The 18,232-nt window shown below is 37.1% G+C and overlaps 1 non-coding gene across 1 annotated transcript; it reads left to right on the forward strand.

The window, feature by feature from the left end:
* Positions 1-17,757: 17,757 nt before the first annotated feature.
* On the forward strand, positions 17,758-17,864 carry LOC127089392 (small nucleolar RNA R71). The gene has a single exon (XR_007790994.1). It is a non-coding gene; the product is annotated as a small nucleolar RNA R71 (small nucleolar RNA).
* The last annotated feature ends 368 nt before the right edge of the window (positions 17,865-18,232 follow it).

Here is an 18,232-nt window from a genome sequence, read left to right on the forward strand (position 1 = left end):
AGGATAGGTTGTTTTCTAAATCATGCAAAAGACTTCCAATACAAGATCAATTCTCTTTTCCTTTTTGGCATGGAAAGTTGTTGGTACTTGGTTCACTAATCAAGACTTCTAACTTGTGTTGTTGCCTACATTATTATTGACCGGCCTCAGATAGTTGTGACTTCTACATAAGTCCAATTACGATTGCTTAACATAGCGCTAAATTTGCCTTATGGCACACTAACTACTAACACTAACCATTAACAACTAACATTTACTTTTTGTTCTTTACTTTTATACAAATTTACTATTCTTGCATATATTATCCATTTTCTTTTCCCTTTGCTCACTTGAGCACATGTTTATGTTAATGCCATTTGCCTTTTGCTCACTTGAGCACATAATTGTGTATATACTATTGTGCTTGTGTTTTTGTTTTGATTGTTGTGGACCAAATGCAAAGAAATGGACTTAGTTTCTAGGACTTTCCCTATGCAAAGAAACAGAGAAATGGACTTAGATCCTAGGACTTTCCTTATGCAAAATTGGAGTAAAAGGATCTTGATGATGAGTATGGATTAGAAGGACTAAATCTCTAAACTCACTCTTGTCCATTCTTGATTTACTTCATCGAACTTTTGATGTGTGTGCTTTTGTGCTAGGGAATTCTACTTGAGCTTAATTGGAGGACCATTGCCATGTTCATCCAAAGTGAAAGACACAAGACACATTGGGGATCTCTTAAGAGGCTTGTTTGATGATTGCTTATCTTTTTTGTGATTGCCTATTCCAAAGGATGGAAGCTACTTGGATCATCAATATGATCTCAAGAGAGGAACTCCATTGTGGTTTTGTTTCTTTATCCCTTTCCTTTTGCTTTACTTAGGACTTAGCCATTCTTCTTCTTCTCTCCACTCTAACCCAAGCCAAAACCGTTTGTGCAAACATTTAACCTTTGTTTTCCAACATTAGAAACCTAAGCCTTATGCTTTTGATTTTCAAACTTTCTTTTCATAACACTTATTTTGAATTGAATCCTTAAGTCAACTTTGACCATTTTTGTATATACTTCTAATTGGTAAATATAACACATTCAAATGTCTTTTTGTGGTTCCAATGGCCACTTTCTTAATCAAATCTTTCATAACCTTTAGCTATTAGGTTTGAGTTATCTTGGTGGTAGATGTAATACTCACCTATATCCTTAGTGGTGTACAATGAGTCTTCCATGCTTATTATAGGGTTAACCCCTCACTAGCATGTTGAAGCCATCCTCACATGGTGGATTTGTGGTTTGGTTGAGTTTTCTCCCTTTGATAACAAAAGACCTTAAGGCTTTTGGACCAATCAATTCACCAACTTGTTTTGAGATTTTTACCCCAAACTACGAGGTTTTGATCCTAATATTTTTATAAGATGGTACGTAGGCAATGGGTTTATCCATCTAAACACAAAATGTAAATAACTTGTACATTCTCCTCTCATCTCTTCAATCATGTTTGCACAAATAAATTTTCACAAAACAATAACCTTACAATAAGTATGAAAAGGGCTCCCTAGGAGTACCTAGGATGTTTTGGGTGCCTAACACCTTCCCATTACATAACCAACCCCCTTACCCAGATCTCTGTTCTCTTTTACTAGTTTTTGTTAAAACTTTTAGGTTTTTGTTCGCTTTCTAACCATTCCTTTGGATAAATAGAAGTGCGGTGGCGACTCGACTTGTATGGTTTACCTTGGATTTAGTGAATATCTCTAATGGTAACGAATACCCTGCTACACATGGATAAGGATTTATCAAGTCTTAAACATAGGTATGAATATTATGAGTAATATTTATACTGGATTGACCCGCTATGAGAATACCATATAGAATATTATGCAAAGTGTCATAAGTTATTCTCATGGTGATAGTGGTGTATACCACCCTTCGATCTGAAACCACTATGGATCCTAGATGTAGAGTTGAGTGCTTTATTATTGATCAAACGTTGTCCGTAACTGGATGACCATAAAGACAATTGATGGGTACTCCACGAAGCATGTTGAGGGACATGAGTGACCTAGATGGAATTTGCCCATCCTGCGTAACAGGATAAATGTCTACGGGCCCAATATTGAACTGGATAAGGATGACATGGTCTATGCCTTGTGTTCAATATAGACATAGGGGCAAAAGGATAATTATACACATAAGTATTATCACAAAAGGATTTGTCAAATCACATGACATTTTCATGTCTTGGGTAGCAGTGATGTGTTGCTAGATATCGCTCACTGTTTATTATATTAAATACGTGATTTAATATAATTGTTAATGTCGCAAAAACCTACAGGGTCACACACAAAAGGACAAATTGAGGAGAGATAGAGTAAATAAGGAACACGGTAAGGTACATTGCACTTAAGTGAATTGTAGAACATCGTAAGGTACGGTGTACTTAAGTAGAATACGAAATATGGTAAGGTATCACGCGCTTAAGTGATTTTGGCATATCATAAGATATGGGCCACATACACTTAAGTGGGCTTTTTGGCTTACAGCCCACACAAGTGGTTCTATAAATAGAACACTTGTGCAGAAGCATTTGTGCAGTTGAAATTTTCTCTCTCTCTCTCTCTCTCTCTCTCTCTCTCTCTCTCTCTCTCTCTCTCTCAAAGCCTTCATTCGTAGCAGCTAGCACTGAGGTTGAAGGAATTCGTTCGTGTAGCCTGAGTAGAGGCGTTGTCACCATTCAACTTTCATGATCACTCCTTATATTTTCATCAAAGGTTTCAATCGCCACAAGAGGTAACGATTCTATCACTGATCATGCCATTCGTAAGGATCACTAAAGGAGAATTTTTTTAATTTCTGCTGCATTTTGGATCGCTATTCTCCTTCAGCTTGTTCTTGATCCAAGAGCACAATACAAATAAAATGAAAACAAGTGTGGCAATCCCTCGATGTGAGTTATTGTCACTCTTACAGGTGAATTTATGCCTAAGACTATGAAGAAAATTCGATAGAGCTTCCACACAACTTGGATACCATGAAACACCCCCAAGAGTCCTATTTATAGAGGTCTCCCCCTTGTAACTTCCTCTAGATCGTGCCAACAAAGTGGAGGGAAGAGAAAATGGGAAAAACGGTTGAGAAATTGCCCCTGCATGATAATGGAGAACACCATTAGGGAAATGACGGACGCCATTGCCTTGGTCATTAAATAATGTGGCAGGCTAGGCCAATGGTGAACGCCACATACACATGGCGAAGGCCATTGGGGAAGAATGGGCAGAATCATGTTCTTTTGCTGCTCTTTTGCTCCTTTTCTAATTTTCTTTCGAATCCGCCCCGAAAATTGATAACAACTACAAAACGAATAAGAATGAACTAAAAGGTGATAAAATATATTGAAATAAATACGAATAACATGAGAGATAAGCCCAAAAACATGATACAATTTCTCGTTATCAAACTTCCACACACTTAGATTGTTGCTTGTCCTCAAGTAATCACCCAACGTAAAAGAAAAACAATTAAGTAAAGCGTCTGAGACATAGGCACGACAAAACTCTAAAAAGTAAGAGGCTGTTAGGCTAGTGCTAAATAGATAGGTGCTAGATAACGACAATAAGGATACCGTAACGACACATATTCGTATCACACAGAAAAAAACTCCCACCTATGCAAAACCAATCTGAATCATGTCATTATAACTCAACCTACACTCTTTGTTCTTTTTCACCTTTTTTTCATTCTAGCGCAATCATATTAAGCCCGTTATCCATACACATTCATGGCAGGCGAACCTGTTAGTGACTATGGTCTCGTTTTCAATTTTTTTCTTGCACTTACTTAGCAAATTTTCTAAAGCATCAACTGAATTTTTAAGAGTTTATACCGTTGGGCTAAATGATCGGGTGAGGATCACCTAACTTAGAAGGGATATATGTTATCACAGATTTTTTTCTCTCGCTTTTAGCTTGAGACCATGCACTTATTTGCATCGGCTTCCTTACTCAATGTGTGCTTAAGATGGTGTTGACTACTTAAATAAACTACTTAAGAGGCTACTTCAACAACTTAGAATTTAAGGTCTTGGCATAATGGTTATTCAAATCGATGTCGCATACTTAGGGAGTTTAGGGTGTTAGGACGGTACCAATATTATCGAAACTTTCCCAAATCTATTTAACAAAGCCTAAGAATGAGAAACAACATATACTCTCAAGGTGTCATGCCATTGAATCAGAACAATTTTTTTTATTGGGGGTCAAATATAAGGGAATTTTTCAACAAGAGAAAAGAATATCATGTAATAAGACTCAACAACACATATATGACTCGATCAAACACAAACAACAAAGAAAAACAACTTAAACTAAAAGAAACTAACTAGAAAAACAGTAAAAATATAAAATAAAGTAAAATAAAGTGGGAAAGCTCCTCCCCCACACTTGAACAAAACATTGTCCCTAATATTTCAGTGCAAGGCAAAAAAAGGAGTAGATAAAACCTGGTCGGTGGCTCAGTGATGTCGACTGCGGCCTCTATGACGTCCAATACCGCCTCTACCGTACACAGGGTGAGGTACATGCTGCATATATTCCCACATGTTTGATACTTCCATGTGCACTTTATTCATCTTCTCGGTGAGGTCACCCATGTTAAGCTCGGTCCTCTCGACAAAGTCAAGTTGAGTCTCTCTGATCTGATTAATGGTGACCCTCATCTCCTCCTGCTGCCTCTATATACTCCTAAGTAGCATGTCACGGTTCGTGTCAACATCATTCCAATGTCTAAGCTCACTCAAGATGTCATCAAGAGCTGTCCTTATGGCGGTGTAGTCATACTTCTCGCGGGGCTGATATCCGGATGATGTACCTGCAAAAGTGTCAGGAAAAGCATGTGGTGTGTGTGCATGTGCATGGGTGCCAGTCTGGGGAGTATCTTGTTCCATGCGATCATGCCTGATAGTATCATCATGGTCAGGGGCATTAGCATCCAAAATCCAGTTAGCGCTCAATCGCACGTTAATGCGTGCGGCGCAAGGCAAAGTAACTCCCCTCACCTCTCTGTTACTAATCATCAGATGATACTTGTCGTTAGGTTTATTCTTAATAAGGCGCATGCTACGACAGTAATCAAGATCTGCAAAAGGAGTCTCTAATGGCTCAAGTGTATCAAACTCCGTGCTTAAGTCTAACGCAAGGGCTATGGATGTAATCAACCCTCCAACATAAATAGGACATCCTATCCTAATACTAGTAGACTGAAGGTGTGTTAATAAGAAAGGTGTTGGGTTAACTTTTGTCGCAGATAGTGCATATAAAATGAGGAAAAGATCCCTAGAATTTACGTTCCCAGTGTTTTCCTGACCAAAGATAGTGTTGGCCAAAATGTGGTGCAAGTACCTAATGGATGGGTTCTAAATAACAGTGGCTTTAAGACCTTCCCAGTCAGTGGTGGTTTTGCCTGGTAGTTGTCGCCAAAAGTCAAGAGAAATGGATTCTCATTCACTCTCTAGAGGGGCTTGGCAAGCATATTCATTTCCATCAGGGAATGAAAATATATTGATCATATGGTCTTGGCTAAAGGTGTAATCTCTATTGAACATACTAAAACAAACAGTGCTTGTGGTGCGTGATCCTCCTACGGGGGTGGCATATCTAAAAGAACTTAGAAGCTCATAAGTAAGCCTAATGTATGTAGGACCGGTTAAAGAACAAAAGTAAGACATACCTAGGTTGCTAAGCATCCAATTAACACTGTCGGATAGGCCTAAATCACGAAGAGTAGCTTTATCGGGATACCTTGTGGCCAAGACATTCCTCTTGAAAAGCTTGTGATAACTACTCCTTTGATTTTCTCTTACGATACCCTCTGTGAATGTGATACCCATGTCATCAATCTCTCTTCTTGGACTTGCTATTCTAGGAGGCTTGGTGAATGAATGAGAATGAGTAAGTTGGAAAGAAAGGGGTATGGATATTATGAAGAGGGAAGAATGAGGAAATATGGATTTTGAGATGAGAAAAAGGACTGTTATATGTTTTATAATAATTGGAAGGAAGTTGGAGGGTTAAGGGTTGAGGAATAGGAATAAATGATGGTTAGAGTAGGAAGTTAAGAGATTTGACTGAGGAATTTTTGGAAATTGCGCAGGAGGGAAACGAAAAAACGAAAACCTTCTGTTTTCTTGAGATGGCGAATGCCATTAGGTATATGGAAAACGCCATTTGCCTAAAACGTATGGATTTTAAAAAGAGGCTAATGGCGAACACCATTAGCATAATGGCAAACGCCAAGTGCCTAAAATGCGCAATTATGGAAATTTGGCTTAAAAATAAGGAAGTTCTATGCTCTTAAGGACATACTACTGCTAGTTGAAATAATAGTTGCATAAGGCCTTAATCAGAAACATAAAAATACATGAAATTAAAGGGATTTACGATATAAAATTAAAATAAACAACTGAAAGGGAAATTACATTGTGGTAACATATGTTCTCGTCGATATTTCAATGGTAAAGTAAACAACAACAAAGGGAATATACTGACAAAACATAATCATTATAAACTAGAAAGCAGAGAAGCAACGGTACAACCAACAATACTAGCCATCACGGCATCTAATATTAGGCTCGGAGGTACGTCGCTAGGAATAAACTTGCTGGAGTATATGGTCGAACTGCTCATTAGCAACGTCCATAAATCCGAGGATATTAACTCGAAGAAAAGTGAGTCCTCCTCTAAGAAAATCAACTTTAGACTGTAGAGCATGGATAGCAGGGTAGAAATCAATGGGAGGATTAATACGATGAGCACCAGAGATGTGTGAAGTAGCATCAGAGAGATTGGTATTTCGGTTTTCATAAGGCTGAGGACTGTCAGGTGGTGTGGGAGATTCACTTTGACGTTCCAAATTATAAAGCCAATTATCTCAGTTGTGAACATTTTTTTCTCATGGTTAGGTAGTGTAAAGTTAAGGACCACTTGGTTATCAATTAATAGCTCAAATTCTGCAGGTCCTAAATTAGCTATGATGCCAGGTTAAAGCAGAAGTCCAGATATATGGGACAGATACCTCCAAAGGCATGTACGCGGTTAATTGGGTATCTTAGGCCAATGGCATCCGCAACCATAGTGACTAACCCTCCAATGAAAATAGTACCTTGGGTCTCTCGGGAAATTATGTCTAAGTTTGCTAACATAAAAGTAACAACATTCACGGGTCTACCTTGGGAGGCACAGTACATGATGAACAACTCATCTCTAGAAACAGAGGTAATGTTTTCTTCCTTACCAAATAGACTGTGGGCTAGGATTTTGTGGAAGTAGCGGATAGCAGGATTGTGAATGTTTTTGGAAAACATAGTGTGTGGCTCAGGGTGGTAGTTTCCTATTATGGTTTCCCAGAAATAGTCAAGGTCGAGGTTGTTAAGGAATCATCTGGAGTCATGGTAAAAGCATCTGGGCCATTAGGAAATCCTAAAAGGTTAGCCATCTCATGGTGGGCGAAATGGTATTTGGCCTCAAAAAGTCTAAAGGTAGCCAGGCCTCTCCCAAATCCAAGTCCTCTGTTAGGATCATAGTAAAGGGAACTCAGAAACTCAAGGTTAAGCCTACGGTACGGGATAAACCACTTCCTCACAATAAAGTTGTCCCAACCTATCTGGTCAAGAAGGTACATCACACTGTCTCAGATTCCTAAGGTTGTCATGGTGAGTCCATCATGATAAATAGATAATGCAATTTCTCTCTGAGCTAAAACATCGAAACATCTCCTTTGAGATTCATTCCTAAAGACAACCTTCATGTCATCAACAAGATGCATTCTCCTAAATTAGTATCGAGTTATCCTAAGCTACGTTAGCCTGAAAGTAGACGAAGATTATGTTATTTAGTTAATTGAACCGCAAGTAGTGCTAAAAGAGATAATAATAGTAATAATTAAAAAACATAAGAATAAAAGTAAAAAAATATATACTAGTAACAACTATAATAAGTGAAAATAAAGAACTTAAGATCGTGGGTTGCCTCCCACGTAGTGCTTCGTTTGATGTCGGGAGCTCGACATTAAGTCAGAATGGGGATATTCTTTCGAAAGAGCGGGCAACTCTTCTAATTTATAACTCATGTATAAATCCTTGTTTTCTATGCTTTGGCAATGCTTAAGTTGCTGCCCGTTTACAACGAATGTCTCGTTGGATTCGCCTTTTATTTCTACTGCTCCACTTTGGAAAAACTCTTATGACGTCAAAAGGGCCATACCATATAGAACAAATTTTTCCTATAAATAATTTAAGTCGAGAATTAAAGAGAAGGACTATGTCACCCTCGTTTATCATGCCACTATTTGGTTCTTTCCTTGTAAATCCGGGCATTTTCATAGGCATTTAATCTAAGTTCTTCTAGTTAATGGATATCTAAGATTCTTTTCTCTCATGCGGCTGTGTAATTCATATTTAGGGTCTTAACGGCCCAATAATATTTATGCTCGAGTTCTATAGGCAAGTGACATGATTTACCATAAACTAGCTTAAATGGAGTAGTTCCTATCGGAGTTTTATAAGATGTCCTATAAGCTCATAGAGATTCGTGAAGTTTTGCAGACCAATCTTTCCTAGAAGTTACAACGGTTTTCTCTAATATTTGTTTAATTTCTATATTGGAGACCTCAACTTGCCCACTTGTTTGAAGGTGGTAAGGTGGTGCTACTCGGTGTTGGACTCCATATTTGAGCAACAATCTTTTAAAGATGTTTGAAATGAAATGGGAGCCACCATCACTAATGACAATCCTTGGTACACCGTATCTAGGAAAAATTACATTCTTGAAAATTTTGATGACTACTCATGCATCATTGGTAGGAGAGGCTATTACCTCGATCCATTTCGATACGTAATCCACTACAACAAGTATGTACTTATTACAAAAAGAGGATGGGAAAGGTCCCATGAAATCTATACCCCAAACATCAAATACTTCTACTTATAAGATACCTTTCAGTGGTATCTCATCGCGTCTAGAGATATTTCCAGTTGTAAGACCCTAATTTTGTCCCTAAGATCCCTCATGGCATCATAACATTGCATTTACATTGCCTCAAGGATCATAAGCATCTTGATTCCCTTTGCCTTTGGGTGGGACCTCTTGTGAGTGGTTTAAGATCACCAAGCATGCTTGAATTGTATATCATTGCTTTTCTTATTTTGTTTACTAACCAAAAGCACAAAAATATGTCACTAACACCTTTTGTTTGTAGCTTAAGCAATCACAAGGTCAAAAGCTTCAAGGAGATCATTGGTACAAAGATATAGTCAAAAGAGGATGATAGCAAGCATGGTAATGGTTCCCTAAGCTCTCATCCATCAAATATGCCTCCCTAGCATCTCATTTCATCATTTTGATCAAAGCAAGTCAAAGGGTTTGAGGTTTGTTCCCCAGAGAAAACCCTAATTCATCTGTGCACTACAATGCCTTGCTCTTGAAGCAACCTCAGCCCATGATCAAATACAATCAAGGAAAGTTATTTAATTCATAATTTCATGCATATTTGAACTTATTTGAGTGTCCTCAATCATCGATTCATCAAGATATGAGTCATGGGCTTGAGAAGTTGATCCGTCAATTCATCTGACTATTTTGAAATGCACTGAGACCTAACTTTTCATGTGTTGGTCAAATGGAGATAATTCCAAAAGAAAAAATGTTCTTAAGGACAATATGAACAACGTTTATGTTAATCAAAAATTGCTTTGAAGCTTGAAAGGTCATCCTCCATTCCAAGACATTATAGGTCATTTTGACTGAAACCCTAATTTTGGGTCAACTTCCCAAGGACATAACTCATTCATTTTTTATGATTTTGAGGTGAGATCAAATGCATTGGAAAGATTAAGATGGCTAATTCAAATGTTATGTTGAACATAATTTTAAAATCTCAAATTAAATACATGTGATAATGCAAGACATTATAGGTCATTTTGGGCCAAATGCATTAAAAGGCAAAAAAGTCCAACTTCAAGTGCCCATAAATTTTTCATAAAAAATCCAAATTATTCAAAATTTAAGTCCATTTTGATTGTCTTGAAAATATCTACAACGTTCATGTTGGAGGTGTTTTCATTTGAGGCTTGAACCATCAAGACAGAAGGGCTTGAACATTGGCCAAATTTAGAAACATTGCCTTTGCATGTTTTGCACCTTGCACTTTAAACTCCAATTTCACCAATTTCCACACTTCAAATGGATTTTTTCCCAACATAACAATTGTTCCTTACATCAAAACCTTTCCAACCATTAGTCACATGCCCATGTTTGGATTTTCCAAATGGGACTTTCGAAGAAAGGAACATTTAGGTCCAAATATGGAATTCACATGAAATCTTGATACACAAGCAAATGCCATTCAAATTACACGTCCAATTCAACTTGGTTTGTGTTCAGCATTCATTTGCATCAGCTTTTGGGCCTCACATGCGCCTGTACATGCCCATGCATGGAGGACCCAATTCTCATGCACACGAGTATTGCCTTGCATTGCTTCAAGCTCGGCTATAAATACATGCTCCTCTTCATTCAATTCTCAACCGAATGGAGCCTAAGATGCTGCACAACTGAATCCATAACCATTACCAAAGAAGCTATTTCACTTTTCTTCAAAATTTTCAGATCCAAAATTCAACTACATCTGGTTGAATCCTTGGATCTAGAGCTTCTAAACCTTCATCCTTCAGCTCATTGATCTTCTGTTTTGGCAAAGCAAGCAAGGAATCGAGCTCAAATCTCCAGAATTCAAGTTTGTTCTCCAACTGGTATTTTCTTCGAAACTCATCATATATTGAACCATTTGCCTGGCCAAAGTGTTTTCTGAAGTCCTCACTTGAGAGGCAAGCTAGTGGTAGCTTCAATTTCGTTTTTCTTTGATCTGCATTTTTCATACCTGAATCTTCTACCTCAGATTTCTTAACCTATAGGAATCTTGAGTGTGATTCAAGGTTACAAGGGTGATGTACATCACCCCAGCTTCATTTTGGTATAAGGATCGTGCAAAATGGTGAAGGTTTGAAAACCTGCAAATCTGGCCGGAATTTGGAAGCTCACCGGAGAAGAAGGTGGCTCCGGTGGCCGCCCATTTCCAGTTTGAATCTGGATCGTTGGATCTCATCTCCAGATTCAATCCCAACCTTTAGATGTTATGACTTTTGTTTAATCAGCGTGTGGTTGCATTGACCAGGGTTCACCATGAGCGCGCGCTTCAGGACCATCAGATTGGCCACGTCAATTAATGAACGTGATCCAACGCTTCCTGATTTTCCACATTTTTAATTTCTGATTTTATTTTCTTTAATTCCTTTTTATTTCAAAAATTCATAACTCTCTCATTTTTAATCCAAAAAATATGGGACCAATTGCATTAGTCTCCAAATAATTTCTAGTTTCTTAAAATGATTTTTAAATTTTTTTATTTTGTAATTTGATATTTTTTATGAATTTTCTCTTTTCTGGTTGTTTTTAATTCATTTTAAATAGTTTTTGATATTCAAAAAATACAAAAATATTTTCCTAACCTATTTGAATGATGATGAATCTATGAAAAATATTTTCATCAATTTTTTAATTGATTTGAGATTTTAGTTCAATTAGGTTATTTTTATTCATTTTTAATTGATTAAAAATAGTTTCTGACTTTTAAAAATGCTGAAATTTTTTGTCAAACTTTGTTTGACCTTGTTGAACTTGGGATAAATTACTTGGACCTTTCAAGGTTGATTTGAAGTAATTTTGTAGTTTGACATTTCTTTTATTTTTAATTCATGTTTATTTTAATATTAAAAATGCCAAAAAATATTTTGTTCATTTTTTGACTTCCAATCTTCATCCCACTTCTGTTTTTGATTGTTTGACTTCGACTTTCAATGTTATTGGTCAACATATTATGATTGGTACATTGTACTTCATTTAATGCATTTGTATTTTTGCCATTTTTATTTCCATTATTCATCTCCTTCTTCTTCTTCTTCTTTTTCTTTTTGATCAATGATTTGAAGGTTAATAAGTTAGCATTGATTAGGAAGACTTAATCTTCCTTGATTCAAAACTAATTCATCTTGATCAATTGATCAAGTGAATGACTTTGCATTAAGGATAGGTTGTTTTCTAAATCATGCAAAAGGCTTAAACCAATACAAGATCAATCCTCTTTTTTTTCTTTTTGGCATGGCAAGTTGTTGGAACTTGGTTCACTAATCAAGACTTCTAACTTGTGTTGTTGCCTACATTATTATTGACCGGCCTCAGATAGTTGTGACTTCTACATAAGTCCAATTACGATTGCTTAACATAGCGCTAAATTTTCTTATGGCACACTAACTACTAACACTAACCATTAACAATTAACATTTACTTTTTGCATTTTACTTTTATGCAATTTACTATTATTGCACATATTATCCATTTGCTTTTCTCTTTGCTCACTTGAGCACATGTTTATGTTAATGCCATTTGCCTTTTGCTCACTTGAACACATAATTGTGTATATACTATTGTGCTTGTGTTTTTGTTTTGATTGTTGTGGACCAAATGCAAAGAAGTGGATTTAGATCTTAGGATTTTCCCCTATGCAAAGAAATGGAAATGGATTTAGTTTCTAGGACTTTCCCTATGCAAAAATTGGAGTAAAAGGACCTTAATGATGAAGATGGATTAGAAGGACCAAATCTCTAAACTCACTCTTGTCCATCCTTGGTTTACTTCATGAAACTTTTGATGTGTGTGCTTTTGTGCTAGGGAATTCTATGAGAGCTCAAGTTGGAGGACCATTGCCATGTTCATCCAAAGTTAAAAACACAAGATACATTGGGGATCTCTTAAGAGACTTGTTTGATTGCTTAAGCTTACTATTTTTGTGATTGCTTATTCCAAAGGATGGAGCTACTTGGATCATCAATATGATCTCAAGAGAGGAACTCCATTGTGGTTTTGTTTCTTTATCCCTCATATTTTTGCTTTGCTTAGGACTTAGCCATTCTTATTCTTCCCTCCACTCTAACCCAAGCCAAAACTTTTTGTGCAAACATTTAACTATTGTTTTCCAACATTAGAAACCTAAGCCTTAGGCTTTTGATTTTCAAACCTTCTTTTCATAACACTTATTTTGAATTGAATCTTTAAGTCGACTTTGACCCTTTTTGTATATACTTCTAATTGGTAAATATAACCCATTCAAATGTCTTTTTTGTGGTTCCAATGGCCACTTTCTTAATCAAATTTTCCATAACCTTTAGCTATTAGGTTTGAGTTATCCTTGTGGTAGATATAATACTCACCTATATCCTTAGTGATGGACAATGAGTCTTCCATGCTTATTATAGGGTTAACCCCTCACTAGCATGTTAAAGCTATCCTCACATGGTGGATTTGTGGTTTTAGGTTGAGTTTTCTCCCTTTGATAACAAAAGACCTTAAGGCTTTTGGACCAATCAATTCACCAATTCATTTTGAGATTTTTACCCCGAACTACGAGGTTTTGATCCTACCTTTTAAGATGGTACGTAGGAAATGGGTTTACCCGTCCAAACACAAAATGTAAATAAACTTGTATATTCTCCTCTCATCACTTCAATCATGTTTGCACAAATAAACTTTCACAAAACAACAACCTTGCAACAAGTATGAAAAGGGCTCCCTAGGAGTACCTAGGATGTTTTGGGTGCCTAACACCTTCCCTTTACATAACCAACCCCCTTACCCAGATCTCTGTTTCTCTTTTACTAGTTTTTGTTAAAACTTTTAGGTTTTTGTTCGCTTTCTAACCATTCCTTTGGATAAATAGAAGTGCGGTGGCGACTCGACTTGTATGGTTTACCTTGGATTTTGTCAATATCTCTAATGGTAACGAATACCCCGCTACACCAGTGTGTTGGCATCGATCGCAATTTGTAATCAAGGTGTGGACATCTTTCTAAAGGTTAGGCTAAAAGAGACCAGATTGTAAGATCTTCGCATAAGTCTTTGAGGTGCTTGCATGCCCTCCATAGGGTGCAAAGTGGAAATGAGATATGATATCATTTACTTCTGATTCAGGGAATCATCGACAGGAAATACCATCGGCGCCTCTCTTGAAGAGTAGGCGTTTATCCCAATAGTAATGTTTAAGATCATGCAAGAATTTCTTCTTTTGCTGGTAAGTTAAGTCTGGTGGAAGTACTCCAACTGCTAAGTAGTTGACAAAGTTAGCATACCATGGAAGTATGGTTTTGGTGTAAATCTATTCCACAACTTCATTAGCTTCTGTGTCATTATACATCAAATAACACTCTATTGTTTCACTTTCACTTTTTAACGGGGCCGCAAGTCGATCGTGGGGGAAATCGTAATTGATGGGCACTTGTTCGAGCTTTAGGTCCTCAATCCTAGAGAGATGATCTGCTACCACATTTTCAGTGCCTTTCTTATCTTTAATTTCCAAATCGAATTCTTGTAAAAGCAGAATCCATCTTAAAAGTCTTGGTTTAGCATCCTTCTTACTTAACATATACCTAATTGCGGCGTGGTTGATATAGACAATTATTTTTTATCCTACTAAGTAGGAACGAAATTTATCCAAAGTGCACACAACGGCTATGAGTTCCTTTTCTGTGGTGGCATAGTTCATCTGCATGTTGCCTAAGGTTGTACTTTCATAGTAAATCGCATGAAGCTTTTTATCCTTTCTTTGTCCAAGGACATTGCCAATGGCATAGTCACTAGCATCCCATATTATCTCAAATGGCTTACTCCAATCAGGTGGTTGCATAATGGGTGCAGTAATAAGAGCATTTTTTAGATGTTAGAACGCTTTTAAGCAATCTTCAAAAATATGAATTCAACATCTTTCATCAGTAAGCCCGTTAGTGGTTTGGTTATTGTAGATAAATCTTTAATGAATCGTCGATAGAAACCGACGTGTCCTAATAAACTGTGAATTTCTCTAACGGTTTTCGGAGGCTGAAGATTTTCTATAATTTCTATTTTTGCTTTATCCACTTCAATTCCTCGATCGGATTATAACATGTCCAAGTACGATTCCTTGTCGGACCATGAAATGACATTTTTCCCAATTTAATACGAGATTGACTTTAACGCATCTTTCAAGTACCATTTCTATGTTCGAAAGACATCCTTCAAAACTTTGCCCACAAAAAGAGAAGTCGTCCATAAATACTTCCATTATGTCGTCTATAAAATCAGCAAAGGCCGACATCATACATCTCTGAAATGTTGCAGGAGCGTTACACAATCCAAACGGCATTCATCGATAAGTGAACGTACCATAACGACAAGCGAAAGTAGTCTTTTCTTTGTCATCAGGATGAATAGGAATTTGGAAGAATCCTGAGTATTTGTCTATATAACAGAAATGAGAATGTTCAGCCAGTCGTTCAAGCATTTGATAAATGAAAAGCAATGGAAAATGATCTTTATGAGTGGCTTCATTTAGTTTTCTATAGTCTATGCACATCCTCCATTCGGTTTGAATTCATTTTGCTATGGATTCGACCTTTTCGTTACTGACAACTGTAACACCTCCCTTCTTTGGTACAACATGTATTGGGTTGACCCAGTTATTGTCAGATATCAGGTATATAATTCCTGCTTCTAATAGCTTTTGTACCTCCTTTTTGACTACATCACTCAAGATAGGATTTATTCTTCTCTGATGTTCTCTAGAGGTTTTAAAGTCTTCCTCTAGCATAATGTGATGCATGCATATATAGGGACTTATTCCTTTTTGGTCTGAGATGTTATAGCCTAAAGTTGTTGGATACTTTCTTAATACATGAAGTCATTTTTTGGTTTTTATCCGTCTTAAGTCAGTGTTGACTATTAGTGATCGTTCAAGACCTGTGTCTAGGAATTCATACCTTAGGTCTTTGGGTAGTGTTTTAAGTTCTACAACAGGTTTCTTTAGGAATGGCATTGGATCGGGTGCTAGTGCTAGACATTCCCTTAGACTATCATCTACGTGTGGCTCATGCCAATTACCGTCTTCGAATATAGGAGGCGCTGGAACCTTTAGTACTTTAGTATACTTAGATGGTTCCCTCTCCATTTCTTTCACACATTCGTCGATGATGTCTAAGAGGCAACACAAATATTTTATAGTTGGCGCCTGCAAGAATTAAGTTAAAATAAATTAGACTTTTTCTTCACCAACTTCAAAAGTTAGCTTTCCTTTCTTGACATCTATGATGGCTTCAGTTGTGGCTAAAAGGGTCTTCCTAAAATAATAGGGATGTGGGAATCATCTTTTATATCCATTATTACAAAGTCAGTGGGAATATAGAATTGACCTATACGAACGGGAATTTTCTCTAGCGTACTTATTGGAAATTTAACAAAACGGTCAACTAGTTGTAGAGTCATATTTGTTGGTCTTAGTTATCCTAAATTGAGTTTCTTGCATGTGTATAAAGGCATGAAACTAACACTAGCTTCTAAGTTGCACAGAGTTTTGTCTATAATAAATTTTCCAATTACACAAGGTATGGAAAAACTACCTGGCCCTATCAGCTTAGGAGGGATGTTGTTTTGAAAATAGCGCTACACCCAACAGTAAGCATAACTATTTCACTATCCTCGAAATTTTTCTTATTAGATAAGATTTCTTTAAGGAGTTTAGCATATGAAGGCATTTGCGTAATGGCTTCTATGAATGGTATAATAATATTAAGCTGCTTCAGAAGTTCTACGAATTTCTTAAATTGTCCTTCATTTTTGGACTTAGTAAGTCTTTGAGGATAAGGTATATGTGGTTTGCATGGTAGCGGAGGCACATAAGGTGTTTCTTTATCTTATGCCTCTCCGCTTTTGTCTTCCTTTCCATTAGTGGTTGGTTCGTTTACCTTTTCAGATCCTTTACCGGAGTTTTGATACATGGGTGGATTTCGGAGTCTCGGGTCAACTGGTTCATCTAATTCTGTCCCACTTTGCAATGTGATAGCATTAGCATGGCCTTTTGGGTTTGGTTGTGGTTTATCAAGAAATGCTCTAGCTGAGGATGTTATTGTTGCTTGTTGTTGGTCTACTTGGGAAATTTGGGTTTCTAACATTTTATTATGGGTAGCCATAACATCAAGTTTACTTGACAATTGTTTCATCAGTTCACTCGTATGAGCATTTTGATTTGCAAAGTATTTGTTTTGTTGATCTTGAGCATCCATAAAGTTTTCCACCGTGATCTCTAGATTTGACTTTCTAGGTGCTTGTGGAGAAATAGGGGCTCCTTTCTGATAACCAGGTGGAATAGCAGGTGTTGGATTTAGAGGAAACAAAGCATTGTTGTTTTTATAAGAAACGTTCAGATGATTTCTCCAGCCAGGATTGTAAGTGTTGGAATATGGGTTTCCTTGAGCATAATTTACTTAGTCGGTAGGAATACCAGCCAATAATTAACAATCAGCATTAGTGTGCCCAGGGGTTCCACACAGTTCACAATTTGGTGTTACAGCAGCTACGGTAGCTGCTGGTGTTATGGCTAAGCTTTCGATCTTTTAAGTAAGTGCATCCACTTTAGCATTGATGTGGTCTATGCCATTAACTTCGTACATTCCACCTTTTGGAGTTGGTTTTTCTACAGAAGCACATTCACCTCCCCATTGGAAATGATTTTGAGCCATGTTCTCGATGAGTTCATAGGCTTCATCATATGGTTTGTCCATTAAAGCACCGTCGGCTGCAACGCTCAAATTCATTTTAGTGTTGTACAAAAGATCATTGTATAAAGTATGGATAATCAACCATTTCTCAAGTCCATGGTGTGGACAAAGTCTCATCATGTCCTTGTATCTTTCCCAAGCGTCGAAAAGAGATTCATTGTCTTTTTGCTTAAATCCGTTGATTTGAGCTCTTAGCATAACCGTCTTGCTTGGTGGTAAGTATCGGGCTAAGAAGACTTTCTTCAACTCGTCCCATATGGTTACAGAGTTCGAAGGTAGAGACTAGAGCCAAGCTCTAGCTCTATCTCTTAAGGAAAAAGGGAAAAGACGTAGTCTAATCGCTTCGGGACTGACACTATTTGCTTTCATTGTGTCTGCATACTACACAAACACTGACAAATGTAAGTTTGGATTGTCTGTAGGACTACATTAAAATTGGTTTTGTTGAACGACTGATAACAACAAAAGTTTCAACTCGAAATCGTTTCGGTTGATGGCAGGGGAAGCAATGATGTTGTGTGGTTCCTTCCGTGAAGGAACAACATAATACTTAAGAGGACGATTTT

The sequence above is a fragment of the Lathyrus oleraceus genome, chromosome 5, assembly GCF_024323335.1.
Source record: "Lathyrus oleraceus cultivar Zhongwan6 chromosome 5, CAAS_Psat_ZW6_1.0, whole genome shotgun sequence".
Classification (NCBI taxonomy): Eukaryota; Viridiplantae; Streptophyta; class Magnoliopsida; order Fabales; family Fabaceae; genus Lathyrus; species Lathyrus oleraceus.